This window comes from Nipponia nippon, unplaced genomic scaffold, assembly GCF_047370975.1.
Source record: "Nipponia nippon isolate SJK-2023a ecotype South Korea unplaced genomic scaffold, ASM4737097v1 scaffold_6, whole genome shotgun sequence".
NCBI lineage: Eukaryota > Metazoa > Chordata > Aves > Pelecaniformes > Threskiornithidae > Nipponia > Nipponia nippon.
The window spans coordinates 25868628-25881564 of record NW_028262380.1 but is presented as its reverse complement, the minus strand read 5'-3'; the positions used below and the strand labels follow the sequence as shown (position 1 = coordinate 25881564).

The following is a 12937-nucleotide window of genomic DNA, read 5'->3' as shown; positions in this document are numbered from 1 at the left end:
TTAGGAACCCAACTGTGCCTGACATCGCAGATGTCAAACAGAACTTCTCATAAAAATCCTTGCAATATAAAGAATTCTATCACTGTATGCTCACCTGGAGTTGAATCTCACAAGGGACCTCAAAGGCAACACAAAGGACTTCTATAGGTACACAGGTGACAAAAGGAAGACCAGGGAAAATGGGGGCCTCCTGCTGAATGGGGCAGGGCCCTCGTGACACAGGACATGGAAAAGGCTGAGGTACTGAATGCCCTCTGACTCTGTCTTTACTAGCAAGCTTGGCCTTCAGAACTTCATGAAGTTTAACAAAGGGAAGCGCAAAATCCTGCACCAGGGGAGGAACAACCCCAGGCACCAGTACATGCTGGGGGCCATCCAGCTGGAAAGCAGCTTTGCAGAAAAGGACCTGGTGCTCGCCAGGTTGAGCATGAGTTACCCATCTGCACTTGCAGTAAAGAAGGCTAATGGCATCCGGGGCTGCATTAGGAGTGTTGCCAGCGAGTCAAGGCAGGTGATCTCTCTCTCCCTCTATGCAGCACTGGTGAGGCCACAGCTGAAGTACTGTGGCCAGTTCTGGGCTCCTCAGTACAAGAGAGAGAAGGACATGCTGGAGAGAGTCCAACAAAGGGCCGCTAAGATGATGAAGGGCCTGGAGAATCTCTCATGAGGGAAGTCGGAGTGAGCTGGGACTGTTTAGCCTAGGCAAGACTCAGAGGGGTCTCATCAATGCATACGAACATCTGAAGGGAAGGTGCAAAGAAGATAGAGCCAGGCTCTTTTCAGGAGTGTCCAGTGATAGGACAAGAGGCAACAGGCAACAACTAAAACACAAGAGGTTCCACCTAAACATAACACTTTTTCACTGTGAGGATGACTGAGTACAGGTTGCCCAGGAAGGCTGTGGAGTCTACACCCTTGGAGATATTCAAAAGCTGTCTGGACATGGTCCTGGGCAACCTGCTTTTGGTGACCCCGCTTGAGCAGGAGGGTTGGGCCGGATGACCTCCAGAGGTCCCTTCCAATCTCAACCATTCTGTGATTCTGTCAAATGTTGATCTGTTTGTCAGGTGGCAAAAGAGAAATCAAGGATCTAGTTGACTGTCATGTACTTATTCCACGGACTTATGTCCCTTCCTTAAACTGAGTTTACAGGAATGGCTGCTGTGACAAGTAAAGAATTCTTTTAATCAGCAACAATCTGCATTTATCATACAAGTAATATGAAAGCAACATAACCTATCAAATGAGCATCCTAATTCTATTTGTGCACTCAAGTCAATTAAGTGCCTTTATGCTATCAGAGCCTTAAAAGCAACAGCTAGATAGAAATAAACCATTTTGGTAAGCTCAAGGTTAGACAGATAAAAAAGAAAACATTTTCATCTACTGCCAGATTGTGGTTATGATCCTTACAAGTACAGAAGATAACTGCCAAGCATGGTAACTAGATGTACAGGAGGTGAGGGATTCAATGCGTCAGTTCCACGCTACTGAATGGAAATGTTGCTCCATAACAGGTTATTCTCATCCCCCTGCTAAATGAAGTATTTCTTTCACCTTTTATACATATAAACAAAAGTAATAAGTGCCTTACTTTTTAAAGAAATACTTTAGATGCATTTTGTTAGAACATTATCAAAAGGATACCGTACGTGCACACGTTCTCCCCGCTCCAGCATGGTATTAAGATTTTCTATGCCAACTATAAATATATATGATTTACTTTAATACAACAGTCCAGCAGAGCATTTTTCCAATTCAGCTTGCCAGTGATTCCTCCCTATACAGTTCACTGAACACAGATGAAGCAATGACTACGCAAGAAATGCCATGAAGAAATTCTCTCAATTTCTTACAAAATATATGTATTATAGTAAAGATTTTTAAAAGAGCATTTAAGTGTTCATATTCCAATTAAGGACTTGTGAGATGAATCATCACCAATCACTACTAAAAATCCTGTTTATAATTAGACACACTAGTAGCTGACAGATATACGTTACTAGAAAGTATTATCTTGTAGAGCAGAAAACCCAACTCTTTCATCTTATTTCTCTGTAACAAGTGACATTTACAGCAGTAGCTGTAAATCTGAAATTAAACACTGAAATGAGAGATCAATACCAGAGAGCAGTATTCATAATCAAATAGTCCTAGAGACGTTTAAATTGGATCACACATATATTTGTTTATAAATACACAATAAAATGCCTTGTATTACTTGCTTTAATTACAAGCATCGTATCTTGACGATAGGGTTTTCATGTTACAATAAGCTTCACAAAGTCGTAAAAGCAGCATGATTAAATTAGAGATGTTAATTAAAGGTTTCCATTGATTCTACCAGTGATTTGGCTCAAGGAAGTATTATTAGGAAAAAAACATGCAGAACAAATCACAGTACATTTAATTATTCCCTTCACTCTAAAACAAAACTAGTCCTCTGCCGTGGGTCTATTATGTATCTGAGGCACATAAGGACAAACATCCTTTAATTCTGTATTTGAATACTATTAAATCTCAGATTAAACTATGTATCAAGTCACGATACATTTCTAAATATAATCAGAAAACTGGTTTCCTAGGTTCTCCATTCTGTCTCTGCAGTTTCATGCAGAAGTAATCTCACTATTATTTATTTTACAAGCTCTTCTAACAGTAACTCCAGTTTTCCTGCATGCTTCGTCTCACATAGTCTCTCACACTCACATGCATGCGTATTCCTCCCTACTAAGTACCAGGACAGGCAGGAATTGTTGTATTCAGACCCAGAAGCAGACGGGGTCATCAGCTGGCAGGTCAAGTAGCATTACTTTTTTGGCCTTCCCTACCTGCCCATATTTTCAAAACCTTTCAGGAATTTAAACACAATAAGGGGTCCATTCTGTCAGAGTCTGACTGAAATTGGCAAGTAGACAGAAATGTTATTAGGGAGGAACTGATAAACCAAAAGACATAAAGCCAACTCGTCTGGGGAACTTACAGACTCACAAGCTGCCTATCTTTTGGTTCTAAGCATGCACAACTGCCTTAGCTTGAGTGGCTACGTATCACCTAAGCCCAGGATTTAGAAACAAAGTAGAACAGAAATCATCCCAATATCTGACTGATTGTTCAAACACAACTATGAGCTCCTACCCTTCCACAATTGTGTAAAACTGAGATGACCTTGAGAAAGAAGGCAACAATGGTAGAAATCTAGACCACTTATTAAACCTTTACATCATTAAAGTACTTGCAGGGTTAACTGTTCAGCTATCCTAAGAGGCATACTGATCCCCATCTTAGCTGCCTCCCCCCTGTTTTTACAGGAATCCTAAAACATTTCGTATTCTGCACAGAGTGAGAAGTAGACAACAGCAATAGAAATAACTGCCAGAAGGGATACAGGATACTAATCCAAACTGTTGGCACTCCCAGGGACGTGAGGTCCACTACCAAAGCAGCATGCTCAAAAAAGAGAAAACTCTTGAACCCAGATGGCTAAACTGTCAGAAGGAGAAGGCATAATTGAGAAAAGACTTTCATTATTTGCTTACCACGTTTTTTTCTTTCTCTCCTATCAACACTGGCTAAATCTTAAGGGAAATAGAAAACTAACATGTTGTACTACTGCATGTAGTTCTCATTAGATTTAGATGGTCTGCAATCATTTGCCCATCTATCCTCCCCATTAGCTCAAAGTTCTAAGAATTCCTAATTTAGCTTTCAGTATTTACAAAAAGTATTTCTCATTCATTGATCTTGTAAGTTTTCAAATGATAATGTTTGAATATTTACTGAAACTATCACTTACTCTCTTTTAAGTACAATTGTTCTTTGGTCAAAACATCAGTCAATTTCTTATGCAAAGGTACAATTTAAATTTGTATTTGTTAATTAAAAAAGTCTATTGAGAAGTGAGAGGAGGTACAAAAGAGTGAAGTCCTGTTACTTATCACTTGATCTGCCCGCATGTTTATAAACTCATAGATTAATTTTAGTTTATTACTTTTATTTACTTGGAAAATACTTCAAGCTTAAAGTGCTATGGTTCTTGCTGAAGAGCTTGCCAAGCGTTATCAAGTTATGATAACATCATTAAATGCTCTACTTTCTTAATGTTTTAATTACAGTTTGAATGCACAGGCTTATGATTACATTTACATCCAAAATACCATTTCTCTTACTGCATGTAAAGGAGAGAGATTTAAACTTTGAATTCATCTTTAGCAAGGACCAAGTGATTGTTTAATACTCAAAAGTACTTCTTTTTAGAATATTAGAATATATTTTAGATACCAGACAAATGCACATGGATATAACAACTAATCAATGTAGAATGCTTTCCTTATCTGGAAGGCAATTGTCAGGCTAATAGCTTATTTGTGCAAAAGTCAACATAAAATGTCTACGCCGGTAACAAGCAAGAACTTGCTTGCAAATAATCCAATCAGCAAAACCACTGACAAAAACCTCATCTTCCTGTGAGCTTCTCCTATGTCTCCTCACCACATACACACTACTTGTAAACATGTAATTAATTTGGTAAGTCAGCCACATTACTGTTTGTATTCTTTACAGTTCAGGTTAGTAAACCTCTCTGGACTTGATTCTTATCTTATTTACACTATGAATATGTACCATATTACATAGCCAGGTGCTGTGAATATTTCATCTGTTCCATGGGTATACTTTAGCCTGCTTCTGACAAGTTCTCTTGGCTCTGAAATTGAGGCTACAGTAAGTGTAAGAATGGTGTGCATTTGTTTTAAATAATCAGTGATACTATTTCCACCCAAATCAACTGAAATCTGTACTAGACAGATTATATCATGATCATCTTGCCTATATAGACCATATCAAAATGTTATCAGTATTTCCTCTGACAGCTTCATAATATATTAGAGAAAGGAGGGGAGGTGGAACAGATGGAAGACACATCAGAGGAAACACCAGAATTTAAAAAACAACCTAAAAGAGGTTTAAGATAATGTAGTTCTCTCCTTTTTTTGGTTCTGAATAGCTATGATTGCACAATAGCTTAGCATACTTTGAAAGAAATTTGAGAGCAGGATGGTATAAAGACCTGACCACAGGTTTTTCTTTTCTCTCTTTCTCTTCCTTCATTGCTCTTTCCCTTTTATGACCAACGTATGCAGAAAACGGATTCAAAAGTGCCAGAAAAAAAAAAGGAGTGCTTAGAAAGTGAAACTGGTTATAGTTCAATAGGCTGCAAGACCTTCCTATTCAAAGTCAACATTAAAAATGTTATGCGTAAATAGTTTCTGCAGTTGACAATATAGCCACCAATAGGCAACACTGAAATGAAAGGGTTACAAAACCGTAAGTAAATCATACTACCACACCCTCTCGCTTATTCCGAAAAAATGGTGCGAAACATGGAAGGAAGAATAGGAAATGCATTCTGCTCCATCTAAGTCCACCTTTTAAAATATATTGCCTATTAATTAAGCTGATTAGAAAAGATAAAAAGAGAGAACTTCAGGGAAACTAGTAGGAAGCAGATAGAGCAGAAATAGTTTAAAAACAGAAATGTGTCAGTCAACTGAAAACTTACAACTGCAAAGTTGAACTCTTTTTTACGTTTTATGTTTAGCTTTTCAAAAGATTGGGTTTTTTTCTTTTTTTTTTTTTTTTTTTTTGGTAACTGCTATTAATATGGCATTTCAGAAGAAAGTTGTACCTCAGATACTAGTTAGTAAAGAAAGTGTTTCCTGCAGAGCCTCTCTTCTTGCGGGTTTAAGTTCCAATCAGAACTGAAGTTGGAGGGGAGGGACTTCTTTTTAACCAAACACAGAATACTACAATCACAAAAAAGAGTGATGAAAGAAATAGTTACGGTTCTGGCCTCATAATACCCAGCGTTTCAGAAAAGAAATTAATTTTTCATTTAATGTTGTCCTTTCCAATGCTACTGGTGTAGTGCTTTGCCAAGGTGAGAATTGCGTTATTGTTGGAGGCAGAAAGCCTATCTAGCTGAACAAAAAGTCTTCAATTGCAACCCACAGGAAATAATTATGGAAAGACTATCAGAAACAGGTCTGAAAACATGAAGTTGTCCACGGCACTCTTGTTAGTTACTTAGGCTTTCATTCTTTTTAGGTAAGACACATGCTGCTCCTCCTCTCCCCCGTATAAAATCCAGTAAGTGTAGGCATGAGAAACACCTTGCATTTTCAAGATGTTTTTCAAAGGCTTAAAAGGCTGTAATTATGCAAAACACTTGGGCAAGCTGTGGCTTTTTGAAACTGTAAGGGGTGACATTTCTCAAAATTAAAAAGGTATTTATCCCTTAAGTAGGAAAGTACTTATATTCTATATCTAAAAAGATGTCTAGAACAATTGATAAACTCTTTCAAGAACCCTCCCCCCCACTGAATGTGTAATACAGGGCCATAGGAGATTTCACAAAATAAAAGTAGAATGTTAATTTAAGTGGCAATTTCTTGAATTGGAAAGCATTGCAAATTTTAAGCAAGTTGATTAAATTCTTATTAAGTTTTAAATTAAGTTAAATTATTTTCAGCAGAGTCAATACGATGTATATTGACTATTTTGATAAAAGTATCAGCTAAGGCAGTGGAACAAGCCTGCCCACACACATTTTAGAAGAGATGAAGCCAGTGCTCTACCTTAAATTTCACTGTTTTACAAAACATCTTGTACAATTTTATAAACAGTTTTCCATTAACTCTGAAAATCTGATGGATGCCCTTGAAAGAACCTAAGTTACTAATGAAAAATTCTTCTTCAAAGTATATCCTGTTGTTATGGAAGACATCAGGATTTTTAACATCAGTTGCACTTAGAATTGCCAGAAGAGGTAATTAATTGGCAAAGTATTTCTCTGAACAGATTGAAATCAATACCTCTCTCAACTTTACAGAAATTTATCCTCTGGAAAAATGCCAGCTTAGTCTGTAAGACATAATTATTAATCAGCAGCCCTGCTTGATAATTAGTCATTCTACCTTGCAGTAAGATGGGAATAAGTATTTCTCCCATAGTGATCCACCTTGTCAGTTCCTTCTCTTTGGAGTACATTTTGGCATTTGTTTCAAATTCTTTTTAACTTCCATGACCACTAGAAAAAAGGTGCAGGCCAAGTCTAAAAATTCTGACAATCTGGAGAAGGTCAGCTATTTTGGTAAGTGGAGCTACCACATTTTGAACTACTGCAAAACAATGAAAACAAAAAGTCTGTTCTCGAAGTAATATCTGGGGAACCCTAGCAGTTCTAATAATTTTTAAAGCTCAGAAAAGTGTTGATGTCATCTATGGTGGACGATACCAACAAGGATATAGACTGACCCAAGAGGGAAAGAAATGGAAAAAAAGGAAAAGGGAAAAAAGCCTGACTGGAGGTCAACCCTTTATAACCAGAAATTAAATAAAGCCTATTATTTTCCAGAAAATATGACAGTCAAGAAGGACCGGCTTCCCCAATTGCTTGATGCCATACATATGTGACTCAGTGATAGCCATTTTTTGATTACCATTGCTGTTGGGTTAACAGGTTGTCTGGGAAAGGCTTCTAAATGGACAAGGGAGAGGATAAACAGAACTGTGTCAATATCTTTGTAGACAGAGCTGAATCTCAAGGCACCTGAAGGAAGATCAACTGACACTTGTCTGAGTTTCATTCTCATGTTCTTTATAATCCTATGCTTTTATTTTATCAGACCTGAGTAAAGACAGAGGAAGACATCAGGCTTAAGCTGGTGCCTGCCAACCTCCATCTGGGCATTGTTTGCAGCATCAGGTACCAAAAGCATCATTCTGCTATGCAATACTAAAATATTTGGTATTGAGGAGAGCAATACAGAGTGAGAAACAGGTTCTTGTTTTGGTGTTATATAAGCCCGCGTTGAAGGAAAACGCACAGTAGAATAATATAACGCCAAATACTCTCCTGTTGTTGGTACTGATGATTACCATAGCTACTGCCAGTGGTTTGACTGCCAATTACTTGCCAAAGCCTGTAAGACTTTGGCAACCATAAACTTGGAACAAGCTCCTTGGGTGTCTTACAAGCATTTTCTTCTTTGCGACCAGAGAAATAGGAATATTAAAGTGCTATTTTGATATACGTTTCCAAGTACAAGAAACTTATAAGGATGAATTTCATTTAGCCCCAATACTCACTATGCTAACTAAAAACACATTAGCTCTTTTTGGTGCACCAATGGGGGGAGACATGAATATTTGAAATATGAAATAAATTGATAATTAATTTATACAAAAGAAAATAAGAATACTGAAATTTCTCCCAACAGTTTAATAAGGAGCAATACAAAGAAATGAGAGGATGGCAATGGACTCAAACTCTAAACTTCCCAAACTCATGATTCTCAACTCATGAGTGTGATAGCCACACACAGAAAATGCCCAAAGAAAAGCAAGACCTTGTAATAACTACACCCAGACTTCTCAAGTACTTTGTCATCATTCTTAATAAAAATTACATCTCAAGAGTTGTGTACTTCTAGGCTAGAACTGTCTCAGCAGAGAGCCAGGAAGGACACTGCAACTGGTGCTCAGCTATCGCTCTGGGCTAAATTTATTTGAAACAGACTTCCTGTTATTCCAGCATGTAGAACTGCAACATCCTCATAGACTTCTTGCTCCTGGAAAGCTAGTCAAAGGTTACAGCCCCCAAAAATACAATTAATAACAGAATATACTGTGCCAAAAAGTTTATTAAGAACCAGGGAAGTAGGAAAACACACAACAGAACAAATTAAAAGCACCTACTGTTAAAAATGTTATGTATGTGGTAAATTGCCAGTGATGTGACAGATGATGACACAAACAGTGAGAAAGACCATCTCTCTTCTGTATTTGTATCATGACATGAATAAATTCTAGACAATAAAGGAGTATGTTTCTTTATCAACATTCCCAAAGCAGAGAGAGCTCACAGTCAAGAAAGCAGACTTTTTCATTTTAGTAAAACCTAGTATTCCTAAATTAATTGGACTGCTTTTCTCATCCTCACCACTGTTTTTTCAGCAGTAATTTTCTTTACAGACAGTTCAGATAAAGCTAGATTCTTGCATGTATTAATGTTTTCAACATTCTTTTATCCCTTTGCTTTGTGTAAATGTCAAAGCTATTCCCTTTGAAAATTACTTTAGCTTAGAACAGTCTTAGTACTTTCCTGCTAAAAAAATGAAAGAAAGTGAAAGTCTGTTGGTATTATTGGAGTAATGAGATCTGACTGTGCAGTTGGTGGGCCTCTATTCATAAGCATTTCTCTAAAGCAGTATTTTCTCTTACAGACTCATTATCAACTGTTCCTGTTTTTCCTATAATGATTAAAAGATTCAAAGTCAGAGGTTTCTCATGCATTTTGAAAAGATAAAATTGAACTTTATAGTAATGCTGACAGTCTTCTATAAAGCATGCTTTGATAAAGAGCAGAAGTGATGGAATCCCATAAAAATGTTCCAAACACTGGGATGTGAAGTCCACAAAAGCAAAGTCAATTCCTGCTTGTGTATGCTCACCAGAAGGAAGCCCTCACAAGATGTATAACACTAGATGAAATTTCACATTTAAGGAAGACGCAGTACTTTTGTGGGCTAAAATCATGCTCCTTGTAGCATAACTTACTGTTAGAATTGAGTAAATGGAATAATTACCTGTAACACCGGAATGATCACTAGGTGTTCAAAGAATCATGTAGTTCCATTTGTCTTCCTCTTTCCAAAAATTTGAGGTAGCAGGAAAAAAATCTAGAGGCAGAAAAACAACAGTGCAAAGAAATAAGAACCTTCTTTACCACATTATGAAACACTGAATTACATCAACAAAATCACAAGACATCAACACAACCAAAGAATAATCTTTTTAAAAGCACTGGTGATACAAAAGTCCAGAGAGTTGGAACAAGTTCATCAATATGAATTGTCATTGTTAGCGACAGTTTGCAATTACTGTTTGACCATAATGGTCTAACGGAAGGTTTTTTCATCTTCACTCAAATCCTTTTCTATGTTAAATTTGCAGTCATTGAATTTCTGTGAAACACAATGTGTTAAAATCTACTGCCATGGAGTAAACAAGCTGGCTTTGGTAGCGGACCTGCCTATCCAGAGGATACACTTGAGGGACAGTTCAATGAAGGTGACACATGGCAGAGGAAAACACTATCTGACTCAGATTAGGGTCATCATTATTATTATTATTTTGCTTCTATCCTACTTTATGCTCCTTAGCATTGTTCAGCAAGTGGAAAACAGGAAAAACATAAGATGGGAACACAATCTCCTCTATCAGGAATGCCCCTACGAAGTCCAAGAAAAAGGCTGCTTTTTGGGTGTTTTGGGGTTTTTTGTTGTTGTTGTTTTTTTTAAATATTCATCCACATATGCCTCTGGAAATTCTCATGAAGGTATTTTTGCCTTCATGAGAAATGATCAGACATCTTTTCTGGCAAAATTAGTTATCTGCTCATGAAAACACATCTGGTGATCTGTTTTTGAAAAGGATCCATCCCCACAATACACACACTTGGGTCTAGATACAAAAGCTACACCGACATAACCATGAGTTCAAATTTTTATTCCTATTCATGCTAGTAAGAAGATTTGAGTGATAATTTTAACTTGAAAATAAGGCTGTATTTGGAGTTTGGCTTATATAATTTCATAATTAACTTTTAAGTAAGAGAAACCAACAAACCCAAGCTTCCCCTTTCTACTGTCCTGACGTTACTGCTAGCACACCCTGATAACGGGCCATAGCTGGCTCGACGTCAGCCGGACTGCTGAGCTACATCATTGTTCCCACGGCTATACCAGTGCGAGTTCAAAGCCCAAAGCCACAAAAAGGCTTTCAGTAAAAACGTGAACCAATAACACATATAAACAGCCGTCGTTTGATGTTCAACACTTCCTTTTTTTCCCGTGTAATAACATCACTCCCCATTTTGGTACTCGGCAGTCGCTGCTCTACTCTGTTCAGTAGTCACTCTACTCTGACCAATCTCAGAAAGAAAAAAAAATTAGTTTTGCACTATTGCATAGTATGATCGTGAAGGTTACGAGACAAACGAATGGGCAAATACCTGAAAGCCCAGTGTGTTAAGTGCACTTTTTACCGGGTCTTCGCTCTGAACGCTGTGAAGGGAGCCCGCCGCGGGGGCTACCCGGCCCGGCGCGACACAGACCCCCGCGTCCCCGTCCTGCCCTGCTCAACACCCCCGTCCTGCACTAGGCCGTCGCCGCCCCGCCCGGGTGCCAGCGCCTGCCCCGGCCGAGCGCCCGGCCCCCCGCCCGGCGGGGCTGCCACGGCGGCGAGGGGCGGGCTCCCGCCCGCGGCCCGGGGACCGTTACCCCTCCCCCCCAGGGACGCCGCTGCGGGCGGCAGCCGCCGGCCGCTCTCCACAGCCGGCAGGCAGGCGGGAGCCCGGCGGAAGGGAGGGCGGGAGCCCGCCCGCCCCTCGGTAGCGCTAGCCCTCGCCCTCGCCCTCCTCCTCCTCGCTTTCTCCTCCCCCTCCCGGCAGCCCCAGACCCCCTCCTCCGGCTGCCGAGCCCCGACCGCCCTCCTCACCTCTCCAGGTCCGGGAAGGGGGCGAGGTTGGGAGGGGGCGTGGAAAGAAAAAAACGGCAAGGGAGGCCCCGGCACCCCCCTCCCGTCCCCTCCCCGCCCACTCCGCCCCGGCGGCAGCCAGCGCTCCCGCTCTGCCGGGGGAGGCGGCGGGCACTGGGCGATCCCTCCCCGCCGCTAACGGGTCCCCAGGGGCCCCGCTCCCGGCCCCTCCCCTGCGCGCTCCGGCCCCGCGGCCGGCCGCGCACGCGGTGGGAGGGGCGGGGCGGGGCGCCGCGCCACGCCCCCCCGCCGCCGAGCCGCCGGCTCCGCCTCCTGCCCCGGGGCGGCAGGCGCGCCCCGCCCCCAGCCAACCGCCGGCTTCCGCGCGCCCGCGGGCAGGCGGAGCGCGTGGCCGTGGGCGATCCGCTCCCCTCGGGGCGGGCGGGCGGTTTCCCCGCTGCGAGGCGTTTCGTGGTGGCCCCTGTGCGAGGCCCGTCCTGCCCCCCCGGCGCCCTCCCCCGCCTCCTGAAACCGCGGCGCTGAGCATTTCCGTACCTCCCCGTTCCCCATCAGTGATACCAATCTGCAGCGACACGCAGCGCAACCGTTAACCTCCTCTCGGAACCCCGGCGGCCTGTGGGGCTGAGGCAGCCGGTACGCACCGCCTAACGGGCAAACGCGCTCCAGCCCTTGCCGGCCTTGTTACGCAATGCCTTGCCGGTGACCTCTGCCATCCAAAGGTAGAATAATTTTCCAAATTAATAGACTGTGTGACAGTCAGATGTGCCTCCGACTGATGAAACTGATTTAAGGGCGTACGAGATCATTGCTGAGGCGTGGTGGTATGACTTATGATGCAGTAATGAAGTGTGTACTGCTTACTTTGCCTAATGCTGTGAGGAAACATGGCCTACGCGGCTGTGTGCTTTTTCTGGCAGTTCTCATCCCAGCTGACTTCAAACAATTTAGCCAATTTTAACTAAATTTGACCAAAGGATAGGGTTTTCAAAGGTCCTGATTGTTCCAGCTGTGTAAAAATTATTAGCTAGGGGGAGGGAAGCATGCCCCCAAGAAGGAAAACTGATGTATTTCACTTCAGTTGGTGGGTCAGGCCACACACGCGCACGTGATTCAGCTAGTTTACACATGCACAATTGTGTAGGGTCATAGTGTCTAAAGCTTAGGGTGTCCCTGGGATGCGTGGACAGATCACACCTGGGCCTCCTGAACTCAGAAACTAAACTAAAATGTGCCATCACAATAGCCGTAAAATAGATATTCCCCATCTGCTTACTGCAGAGTTCTTGGAAACCTTCTTCCGTAGAATCTGAAACTCCACATATTCCACAGGCTGTTACATTATTATACTATTATATCAGGCTGAACTTGGGTGTGCTCC

General features: G+C 41.4%; 2 protein-coding genes across 9 annotated transcripts in view; one reads left to right on the top strand and one right to left on the bottom strand.

The window, feature by feature from the left end:
- KLHL5 (kelch like family member 5) overlaps nt 1–12219 on the bottom strand; it is a 61445-nt gene extending 49226 nt beyond the window's left edge. For 4 of the 8 annotated variants that reach the window (XM_087736392.1, XM_087736395.1, XM_087736396.1 and 1 more), the window contains exons 1-2: nt 11560–11802; nt 9648–9740 (exon numbers count right to left, since the gene is read on the bottom strand). The gene's annotated coding sequence lies outside the window, so the exon portion shown is untranslated. Of the gene's footprint in view, nt 1–9647; nt 9741–11074; nt 11456–11559; nt 11803–12093 lie in introns of those variants that run through there. The other 4 variants (XM_087736399.1, XM_087736400.1, XM_087736394.1 and 1 more) reach the window with 3 other exon arrangements.
- TMEM156 (transmembrane protein 156) overlaps nt 12137–12937 on the top strand; it is a 28306-nt gene continuing 27505 nt past the window's right edge. Inside the window, exon 1 of the mRNA XM_087736402.1 lies at nt 12137–12278. The gene's annotated coding sequence lies outside the window, so the exon portion shown is untranslated. The remainder of the gene's footprint in view (nt 12279–12937) is intronic.